Below are 11,787 nucleotides of genomic sequence, written 5' to 3' on the forward strand. Positions count from 1 at the left end.
ACAAACACCTCTAACCACTTCTTCCAACGAATTCGAAACAGCAACAACCCCAGCTCTCGATAAATGCACCCCATCACGAGCATACATTTCATTTCTTCCATAGAAGCGTTCCCAGTGTTCTATGAAAGATATTGCATTTGATTTGCAATATCTTTCCAGCCGGCAATTGACACCAATTGCCCTCGACATCCATTCATTTCCCACTCCCTTTCTTGGAAGAATGCCACATATGATCGGGATTCCTCCCTTGCTCCTAACTACTTCAATGGCTGTCCTGAATCTCTGTATTAGTTCCTCACTCCTAACTCCTCCAACATCATTACCCCCTGCACTAATACAAATAATGGGTTTGTTCCCATTTCCTGTCATAATATCATTCATGTTTCCAACAATATCACCAATTCCAGCTCCCGGATAGCAAACCCTTAATCTGTTCCCCCTATCTCTGGCACAAAACGTTCTGTCTAAATACCTCACCTGGGAATCTCCCACAACCAAAATTCGCTTCGATTCTCCCTTTTCTTTTCGAGCAGTTTTAGGGACCTGCGCTTCAATGCTCCTCGTTACTTTGTTTTTGCCACCTCTTTGAACAACAGGTTCAACACAGCACTCGTCCTCTAATACGTCAAATGCGTTAAAGGTCCTTAGGTGTAGGCTATTAGTTGTCGGTTTTGCCAAGGTCTTCTTAAGACCCCTGTCTTTCACAACTTGCCAAGACGAGGACTTCTTAATATTGGTCCCGTCAGTCCTTCTTAATGAGGTCCCGTCAACGCTGGCCTCCTCCTTCGTTTCCTCCCGAAGTCTCAGCTGTCGTACCTCCTCCCGCAGGGAATCCATCTCTGCTCTCAGAGCTCCAACCAGACTCACCAGACTGGGATGCTCATGTTGAGTTAGTTTAGATTTTGCTAGGTTGAATTTGGTTAAATTTCTATAGCATATGTATAATTTTTGATGAATTTAGATGAATTTAGGTTCTACTTGGTTGCATTTTTGATAGGATATAGTAAATTTGCTTAAAATTTTCATAGAATTTACTGACTTCACCCAACCTCGCCTGTCCCTAACATAACTAAGGGTAGAACCAATAAGTCTGGCCAGGACGGGTGAGACATTTCCCGCCAACACATCACAAGGCGCAGTGTGGTCACAATGCGACACAAACGTCTTAAGGTCAGAGCTACTCCACTTGATGGTCATGCTATCGGAAGAAGCAATACTTTAAAGGTCCTGAAGGATGTAACTGGCCTTAAACCCACTGACATTAGGCAGGAAGGTGAAGATATCGTGCTCTACTTTTCATGTGAAGAGGAGCTAGAAAAACTCCTCACTAACGATGCCTTTCTTCGCAAAGAGCACTACCTACATCCTCACTTCCCACGTCAGTTCCTGGCCGGAAGAACTGTTTTTACCAGCAGGACTAGCCGGTGGATCGCTGAGCGACTTCAACATCATATCATAAACAATATCGAGGACGAAAATCCAAACCTGTCGGTATTCAACCTAGAGTTCTGCAACACCGATAAAACATCAATGAAGATTACGTTCACCACCATAGCTGCGGCCACCCAGGCTGCCACACAAGGATTCTACTGCTTCGGCCTAAAAATACCACCCCACCAAATAATAGGTAGGAACGATACCATGAGATCCAGCAGTGTTTTAAGTGCTACGAGCTCTCCCAGCCGACCAACAAGTGTCAGCACCCTGTCCAGAAGTGAAGCCTGTGCGCACTGGACCATCACTACTCTATATGCAAGGCAACAGTCCATCACTGCTTGCTCTGTGATGGCAATCACCCAGCAATTTCCTACCGCTGCCCCCGCAGACAGGAAATCATCAAGGCCCAGGTTGAAGCCAAAAGAAACAACTCGTCTACCTCCTCGACCAAAGCCCCAAGCGCTCAACTCACTACCTTAGCTTTCACTAGTCGACCAGAAGACTTTCCGGTCCTACCAACATGTGGCTCCTCCCAGCAGGCGACACAGCCTTCTCATTGGGGACCCAAGGTCCCTAAGGTCCCACAGACTCCTTCACAGCCCCCTGCATCACGTGCAGGCATTATCCCTGGTCTTCTTAAACTAGCGGAAAGGCTTGCAGGACTAGACAACCAGCGCTTTGTCAGTGAACTAAACGCATTATACATAGACAATGGCCTGGCCCCCATCATAGCCACTAGAGTAAATCTCACTGCCTCCTCTACCACTCTGGAGACTACCACCAGGACGACCGAGTGGTCAACTTCAACACCGACTCCAGGACCGCCCATGACCCGGGCGACACAAACAGAGGTAATTCCTTCTCCAGCTCCCAACACTCCTACCATCACTATCTCAGCAGCCGCGCTAGCAGACGTGCTGTCTACAAACGATAACAGCACCACCAGCGCTCCTGAAATAGCTACAACCACCAATCAACGACACCTAAACCTACCTAAGTCTGCGAGGCGAAAGACAAAAACGCCCACTACGGAGGTTACGGACTCCTCAGACGAGGAAATCATAGTAGGAGCTCCACCGCCGCATCACATATACGACACATACACGGTTCAAGACTTCCTCATGGAGGCCAAGTCACCAAACTCTAACGACAGCACTGCTCAGCCAAAGTCGCAGGCAAAGAAAAACGGAAAACCTAGAGGTCTACACTAACCCCACCAGCTCCATAACTGGTATAGCCAGCCCTCCAGGCTGAAAACCATCATGAAGACCCCCTCCATCGCCACATCTCTAGTATCAGCCACTGATACAGATAATGGCCCCAAAGAGCCTCCACTTACGGGCTCACCATAGCGCGTGCTACTGGAACTTATCGTTCTGAGTAGCGAATCTTAAGCAACAACAACAACAATAAGTCTGCTTGAGGGGTTTGTCTAAATAAATATGGGTGACATAAATGAAGAGGATGTAACAGGAGGGGGGGTATAAATAAGATATTAAAAACAATAGACATATGCTAGATGAATAGTTTAGCATTAATAATGTTGAAACATTTACGGTAAATGTGTTTTTATATTTAGCTCATAGGATGTCAGACTTGCCATTCATTCATGTGAAATTCTGACTTTTTGGGGGTTGGTTAAACTCGGAATATTATAAATGATTATCAAAACATACATAGAAAAAATATAATGCAAATTGTGCATTGTTTTATATAGTTGGTTGCGATTGTAACTATGCAAATAGCACAATTATTATACTTGTGTAAGTTGTGTATTAATTGTGCCTGATTCTGTATTTTGCATAAGTCGTATGATGATTGCAATTATGTATTAATTGTAATCCTACAAATTGTGTATTGTTTGTGCAAGTAGAGTGTTAATTGTGCATGTTTTGTATGTGTCCATGTTTTACAATCGTTTTGTGCGAACAGTGTATTTATGCAAGTTGTGTTTTTAATTTGCCGAAGTGGAACTGGTGCGACTGTATTTTTTTTGTGTGCGAATAGTGTATTTTGTGTAAGTTCTGTATATGTAATCGGAAAAAAAATAGATCTTCATGTGCAAGTGTGAAAGTGTATTTTGGTTTATGAGACAATGCGTGGGTATTTTGTGAAAATTATGTTTTGTGAAATTGTGTAATTTTAGTGAAAGTGCATTTTTGATTGTCTAAATGTATAAGCAATTTGCTGTATTTGTGCAAATACCATACTTTGCATACTCTGAGTGTCCATGCAATATTTGTGTAAATGGTATATTTTTGTGTGCAACTGACATATTTTGAATGTAAATGACATATTTTTGTCTATAAATGACATATTTTTGTGCGTGAATGGTATATTTTGAGTGTAAATAATATTTTGTGCATAAATGACATATTTGGTGTGTAAATGTATTTTCTATGTAAATGGAATTTAATGTGGAAATGTTTTGTGCTTAAAATGCTATATTGAGTATAAATGTGCATGTGTTTAATGATGGGATTACTGAAATCTTGTTCTTAAATACATTTTAGGGTTTCATATACAGTAGTATAAATTGCGGTGCGACATTTGGATAGCTATTTGATGGATGCGAGGACAGTTCACTGGCCTATGAACACAGCTACTAATCCGCTGTACTGCCAGATGTACTGTAACTAATTGCGAATTATAGTACGATATCTAGCTACAGTGTTTCATAATTGCTGATGTGTAAAAAAACAAGAATGTGAGCTATTTATTCTAAACTATTACTGCAAACTAGCAACGGGTGTGGGGTCCCTTGATTGTTTTAAGCGCTGGTAAGATATATATATAAATGAGATTGGGTGGATATATATATATATAGGAGCTGCTTCGGATGGGCCAATAGGCCTTCTGCAATTACCCTTATTCTTATGTTCAGCTTATCTGCTATGCTGCCAGATGTACGATTCTGTTTAAATTGCAGTACGACGTTTGGGCATCTATTTTAGTTTTTGAACTTAACACTGCATAATGAATGGTTATAGTTGTGGATGACTAAAATGTATATTCTTAAACCTCTGATTAGGTTAGGTTAGGTTGAGGATGGTTACCTGCTGCCAGATGTACGATTCTGCTAAAATTGCGATACGATATTTTGACAGCTATTTTAGTTTTTGAACCCATCATTGCATAATGATTACAGTTGTGGATGATTAAAATGTATATTCTTAAACCTCTGATTTGGTTAGGTGGGGATGGTTAGTTTAGCAATTTTTTTAACAATAACATTAAATAGACTACATATGCAAGTAACATGCCAAGACCGCATTGACCATCTGGGGATGTCACACCTAGTTTGAAAAGCCAGGGGCCAGATTCACGAAAGCACTTACGCAAGCACTTACGAACCTGTCCATCTTTTCTCAATCTTTGGCGGCTTTGTTTACAATTATTAAACAGTTAATGAGCTCCGAAGCACCAGGAGGTTGTTTATAACAATAACAACAATTGAATGGGAAATTTTCATGCTTGTAAACTGTTTAATAAATGTAACCAAAGCCGTCAAAGATTGAGGAAAGATGTACTCGTTCGTAAGTGCTTGCGCAAGTGCTTTCGTGAATCTTGCCCCAGGTCGCTGTGGGAAAGCCCTAACACCTATTTGTTAATGGGAGCTAATACCCTATCCCTATACTGAGGTCTCGTTTTGCGACGTCGCTAAACAACAACAGGGTGTCTGTAGAAACGTATTTTTGTTTTAGTTTTATAATAGGTTAGGTCAGGTTGGTTTGATAGGATTAAATTACATTAAATTAAATTAGCTACACAAAGCTTAAATTGCATTGAACAAATCACCAAGGGCTGTGATGAGGATTCGAACTTGCGTCCGGGAGCATCCCAGACTTAAATTGCATTCTTTAGAAAGGCGAATAAATAGGGGTGCCACGATAGAGGTGTTAGAAAATGGACACGACAAAGGGGGTTATTAATATGCAGGCTATGAGTCATAATAACATGGCTAAAGTATGTTGACCAGACCACACACTAGAAGGTGAAGGGACGACGACGTTTCGGTCCGTCCTTGGCCATTCTCTAGTCGATTGTGGTTATTAATATCAAGTCGATTGTGGGGGTTATTAATAGCCTATTAAAAGTATCAACACGAGACAGACCACGAAACAATGGGTTTTACATTGTTTGACAAGTTTTAGATTTAGGAAAAAGACCTGGGTAAATACTGGTTGGGCAACAGGGGTGAACGCTGAGATACATGTTACTCTATACTCTGTGTTGCTCCCCCTTGTTTCATACGAATAAGAAATAGTGGATTTCACTAATTTCTGTGCTCAATATATGATCCTTGGCTGGACGCTATAAATATAAGTTTAAAGATAAGTAAGGGGAATAAATAGGACCTTCTGAATATTAATGGAGTTGCATTATCAATGTGTATAAATGGAGAAGAAAGGGGAGTATTAATAATTGGGAATAGACCTTGTGAAGTTCATCTGATAGCGACAGTTGATGTTTTAGTTAACATTGACTAGAAGTAAAGAGGAGATTTAAAATAGATTAGGAATGATGTTATTGCACATTCGGTTTCAGGGTCTCCGAGGTAACGCAAAACACATAACTGACAGACCGGCTTTATAATCCCTTTGAGCGAAATGGCTGGACCTAGAAGACTAGCAATCATTCACAGGGTAACGTAAACGGACCAGGCCATAGACCGACTTTTTAATCCTCTTCAACGTGCCTGTGCAGGGTCACTGAGCGGCTAGCTGGTGACGTCATTGACCATTAGCGATGCCTGTGCAAGGGTCACTGGGGTAACGAAATTCGACTATGACAGGGACCGGCCTTTTAATCCCCTCGAACAAAATAGCGGGACCTAGGAGGCCACCTTTTCATCTCACATTTCGGAAAATTACATATGCTTGAACGGAGAGGACGATAAATGAATAAAAATATTAGGAGACTATGAGGTACTAATGAATAACAAATTAAAAAATACCCTGGGCTAGATTCAACCGTCGGAAAAATTTAAAACACCCCTGTTGCTATGACTGTGCACCCGGATAAAAATGGAGAACTCCCCCTGACTCCAATGACCGTGCGTGGAGAAAAAATGGCTACACCCTGACCCCAATGACCGTACATGGGAAAAAGCAAAATACACGGTCATTGGGGACATTTCAACTACTGACGACAACATGTGCATCATTATCATAGTTTCCCAGACCTTATCTCCTGCAATAACAACAATATCACCACGAGGGCTGACAAATTTCCCGACAGTTACTCAATTGTACCATACTCTTGTTCTCAATAATGGTGTTGAAACCAGAAGCGTCTCTGGCCTAGATAGTCACAGCATCCCGGAAAAAACACTTGAAAACAACTTAACAAGATAAATATAATAACTAGCTGGAACTAAAAAAAAAATTGTTAGTTGGCGATGAAGCAACAGCAAGACAATCTGACCAGGGGGGTGAGATTGTCTTGCAAATACTGTATACAACCCCTTTGAATGGGGTTGTATCCAATATTTAGTTGTTTACAAATGCTGCCTTGATTGACTGCGGGGGAAGTGAGGTAATTATGAGAAAGTGCTAAGGCAGTATGACAATATAGCACATGGAAGGGATATGGGGACATGAAGTAGGGATAAGAAGGAGGGAAGGCATGGTGTCCAACCATTCATCAAACGCTGACCTGTAATAATCAAGGCCATTGCTGAATCGACTGTGTGGAGTAAAACAGGAATGAAAGGACTTACAATGGCTAAGGATCGATTTTGAAATTATTATTGGCATCGACAACAGCGATGAAAAAATACGCATTACTTTGGAAAGTTGTGATAATTTTTTGCTATTCAAAAAAAGTTATTTTTTTTAATATAAGTGATTGAAAAATCACTTATATTAAAAATTAAAAGTCAAGAACGAAAAAATAGTGTAATCTCTCATTTCGTTTCTTAATTGTGATTTCGACGAGAAGAATTTCATTAGCAAAAAATATGGACCATAATTTATGTACAACATATATTCTCTACATATGTTTCTCAATCACAATATGTATTTTCTTATAGGAGGCAGAGCTGGCAAGTGGGTAAACTGAAAGTCTGAGGAAAGTATATTGAGGAGTTCTGGTCAAGCAGTACAAATGAATTAAGAGAGTAACTTATGGATTTGTTAATATAAGATAACAAGTACATATGGTTAATGAATTGATATTTTGTATTGCGTAACTTTATTAAACAATTAGATAAAATAATGATTTCCTTGACCTTAATAGGTTCCTTATCTGTGTTTTAACTGAGTCACTGTGAAAAGGGTTGAAGTATAAGTGATGGGTGCAGTAGACCCCGCCGCCCATAGCAAGCTTGTACTAATCATCACAGCCCACTTGCTCCCAGTGCATCATATTTGTTCTTACCAAAGCCCTCCTGCACTCTCGACCAAACCACTCTTATTCCTATCACGACACATCTACACTCACCACAAAGCCCACCTGCACCACAGGCACAACAGGAGCCATAGCTAGACAAAAGGGTCAACTGCACCACCAGAGCGTTCACCGTCTTCAACATGAAAAAACTACTGTTAGTGTCGCTAACGGTAAGAATGTTTACAAGTGAAAACTTTAAATTAAACAGTCTTGTTACTGGTATTTTTGGCGTTCAAACTGTGGATACATCTGAATACACGAACGCTTGTCGCTATCATTCTGTGAATCAGTATATCTTTTTAACGTGTCCAATTAAAGACAGTTTATCAATGTCATTCAGAATTACCTGCATTTAATTTAAATGCTGCTAATTCTGAATGACATTAATTCATTCAGAATTAATTACATTTTTTTCAAATTATATTTAATCATTTGGTTTAATTCCTTCGTGCATATTTAAATGCGAAGTAATTCAAGCAAAACACCAGTAGGATTAAAGAGGCTCTGTATTAAACAGTGATTCCCAAAGGGGAAGCACTTGGCTCCCCAGGGAGTATTTGTAATCTAGGTGGATGGCTTTTAACCAAGGGAGGAATTGCGGAGAAATGTAAGTCAGGGAAGGAACTGCGAAATAATGTACTCTGATGAAACCTTGGGCCACAAGGGAAGGATAGCATTGTGATATCCAAACCTGGATACCACAATGCTATCTAGGACTTTGACAGCCAAAGGTTAGAAATAAAGCTTAACGAAATAGCAAAATGCATTTCACAGAATTTAACAAACTATTTTTTCAAGTTCTTTCAAAACGACTTTACAATGATACCGTCAGAGGTTTCAACACACCCCGTCCTTGTGGTATCAAGTGAAGCTGGAGCGTATGGTTGGAGAACTACTTTACCCACCCCAGAGTGTTGGGGGTTATGTGTAAAACTAGGACTGGCTGTAGTAGAAGCCTCCACACTTTCAGTGGATTCAGTGTAATCCCAGGTTGCATAACTTATAACATGTCGTGGTACTGGGATAAGGTGCAACGCCTGGGAGTACAATGATCGTTGGTTCGAATCACCGCCATGCTCCAATTGATTTTCTTCTTCTTTTTCTTCTTCTTCTTCTTCTTCTTCTTCTTCTTCTTCTTCTTCTTCTTCTTCTTCTTCTTCTTCTTCTTCTTCTTCTTCTTCTTCTTCTTCTTCTTCTTCTTCTTCTTCTTCTTCTTCTTCCTCTTAATAATAATAATAATAATAATAATAATAATAATAATAATAATAATAATAATATTATTATTATTATTATTATTATTATTATTATTATTATTATTATTATTATTATTATTATTATTAGTAGTAGTAGTAGTAGTACTAGTAGTAGTAGTAGTAGTAGTAGTAGTAGTAGTAGTACTAGTAGTAGTAGTAGTAGTAGTAGTAATAATAGCGATGGTAGTGGTAGTGGTGGTGGAAGTCGTAGTAGTAGAAAACCTAGTAATTGTTGTTTAACAAATAATAGTTATAAAACTAGCAGATGTAGAGTTTTATGCTTTTTATCGATTCTATTAGTTATCATTATAACTATCTTGTAATCTCAAACATTATTACAAATTATTAAAAAAATATATGATTTTATATTTGGTCAATCCATTTTAAATATGTGAAAAATTCAGGGACAACACTGACAACTATAACAACACTGACAACTATAACAACACTGACAACTATAACAACACTGACAACTATAACAACACTGACAACTATAACAACACTGACAACTACAACAACACTGACAACTATAACAACACTGACAACTATAACAACACTGACAACTATAACAACACTGACAACTACAACAACACTGACAACTATAGCAACACTGACAACAATAACAACACTGACAACTATAACAACACTGACATTATAACAACACTGTTAACTATGACAACACTGACAACTATAACAACACTGACAACTATAACAACACTGACAACTATAACAACACTGACAACTATAACAACACTGACAACTATAACAACACTGACATTATAACAACACTGTTAACTATAACAACACTGACAACGATTATAACCCTGACAACGGTAATACTGACAACTATAACAACGTTGACCACTATGACAACACTGACAACCATAACACTAGCAACTATATCACTAACAACTATAACAATACCAACAATTATAACAATGATAATTATAACATTGACCACTATAACAACACTGATAACGATAATAACACTGACAACTATGACAACGTTGACAACTATGACAGCACCGACAATTATAACACTAACAACTACAACAACACTGACAACTATACCACTAACAACTATAACAATACCAACAATTATAACAATACCAACAATTATAACAATACCAACAATTATAACAATGATAATTATAATATTGACAACTATAACAACACTGACAACTATAACCTCACTGACAATAACAATACTGATAACGTTAAGATTATAACTGACAGCTATACCACTGACAACTATAACAACACTGACAACATTAATATGGTGGATCTCTGCTGCAGGTGGCGTGGGTGGCAGCGCTGCTCTGCGTCCCCGGAGTCCTCGCCGAGGTTAACGGTAACGCAAACTCTACCGACTTGGGCTCTCGGGATAAAACAGCGGATCCTTTCGACTGTACTCGTTATTACATATGTATAAGCTCCAATGAAACCTCAACCGATTCTTTCCCTTGTCCGACTGGAACATCCTTCAACAGTTCAACCCATGACTGTAGTGGTTCCCTGCCATGTTCAAGCAATGGCCCGCTACCCCCGTGTCCTACAACATGCAGGAGCGACCCGGGCGCGTTCCCTGACACAAAGAAATGTAACCTCTATTATGTTTGCTCGAGCGGCAGTACTCTGGGACCCTTTGAATGTCCCGCTGACAAACCTTATTTTGACAGCGCCGCCCAAACCTGCAGTGTAAGCCTCTCCATGTGTTGCCTACTGCCGGTACGGGGTGGTGCTGACCTAAGGCCCCTTCGATTGTCACAAATTCTACTTCTGCCTCGATAATGGACCAGTCGATCCCCTGTAACACGGTAGTTGTCCTTCGGGAGCCAACTTTGATGTTTCTACGCATAAATGTGTAGTCGGCGCTGTTTGCAACAAGCTGTGTGATGTAACCCCGGCTCCCGGGACTGACACGACTCCAGAGGGTACTTCCACCCCCAACAACAAGTACGACCACCCCTAACAACAAGTACGACCACCCCAACCACAAGTACGACCGCAAGTACGACCACCTGCGTAGGAGACTTGGTCTTCAACCCGGACCCCGCCTACCCTTAATGTGTCTTCCCTGATAAATGTCCCTATACACCCACTTTGACCTAGCCACTCACTCTTCAGAGTTTACCGCCCACTGGCCTCATCACACCACTCAGGAGTCTCACTCCACCACCCACGTTCCTGCACAATCAGTTACTTCCCGGAACTATCACCCACGTGGACAACAATATATACCCCATATATGCACGATTGATACTTGAATAAAAATGTAAATACAACCATCCACAATATAGCACATGCTCTTATAACACAAAATATTGTATAATATCAGAGAATATTTATTGTTTATAGCAACATATTTATTTCTTGTAGCAAATATTGAATAATCCATGTCTATTATACCATGGGTTATTATATTCCCTCTTACGTTACCCTTTACTGTTGATATAAAACTCTCTTCGACCTCCTTGCACTTCCATATGACTAGGTTCATCATATCCTGGACTGTTTTTCCTCTTATTTCTTCCTCTCACTGCACTTCTCTCAGGTATTTCCTTAAACTCCAGTAATCCCCTTTCCTGTAATCAACTCTCCTTTTCCAGACCTCTTGTTCAGTGGTCACAATCTTAAATTAATTAAGTTCCATCATGTAATCAAAGACTAGGACACAATGGTCACTGGCTCCTAGAAGTATTTC

The 11,787-nt window shown here is 39.9% G+C and overlaps 1 long non-coding RNA gene across 1 annotated transcript; it reads left to right on the forward strand.

Moving 5' to 3' along the window:
• Positions 1–7,766: 7,766 nt before the first annotated feature.
• Positions 7,767–11,491, forward strand: LOC123751215 (uncharacterized). Its single transcript, XR_011228139.1, has 2 exons — positions 7,767–8,000; positions 10,380–11,491. It is a non-coding gene; the product is annotated as an uncharacterized lncRNA (long non-coding RNA).
• The last annotated feature ends 296 nt before the right edge of the window (positions 11,492–11,787 follow it).

Source organism: Procambarus clarkii, chromosome 11 (assembly GCF_040958095.1).
Source record: "Procambarus clarkii isolate CNS0578487 chromosome 11, FALCON_Pclarkii_2.0, whole genome shotgun sequence".
NCBI lineage: Eukaryota > Metazoa > Arthropoda > Malacostraca > Decapoda > Cambaridae > Procambarus > Procambarus clarkii.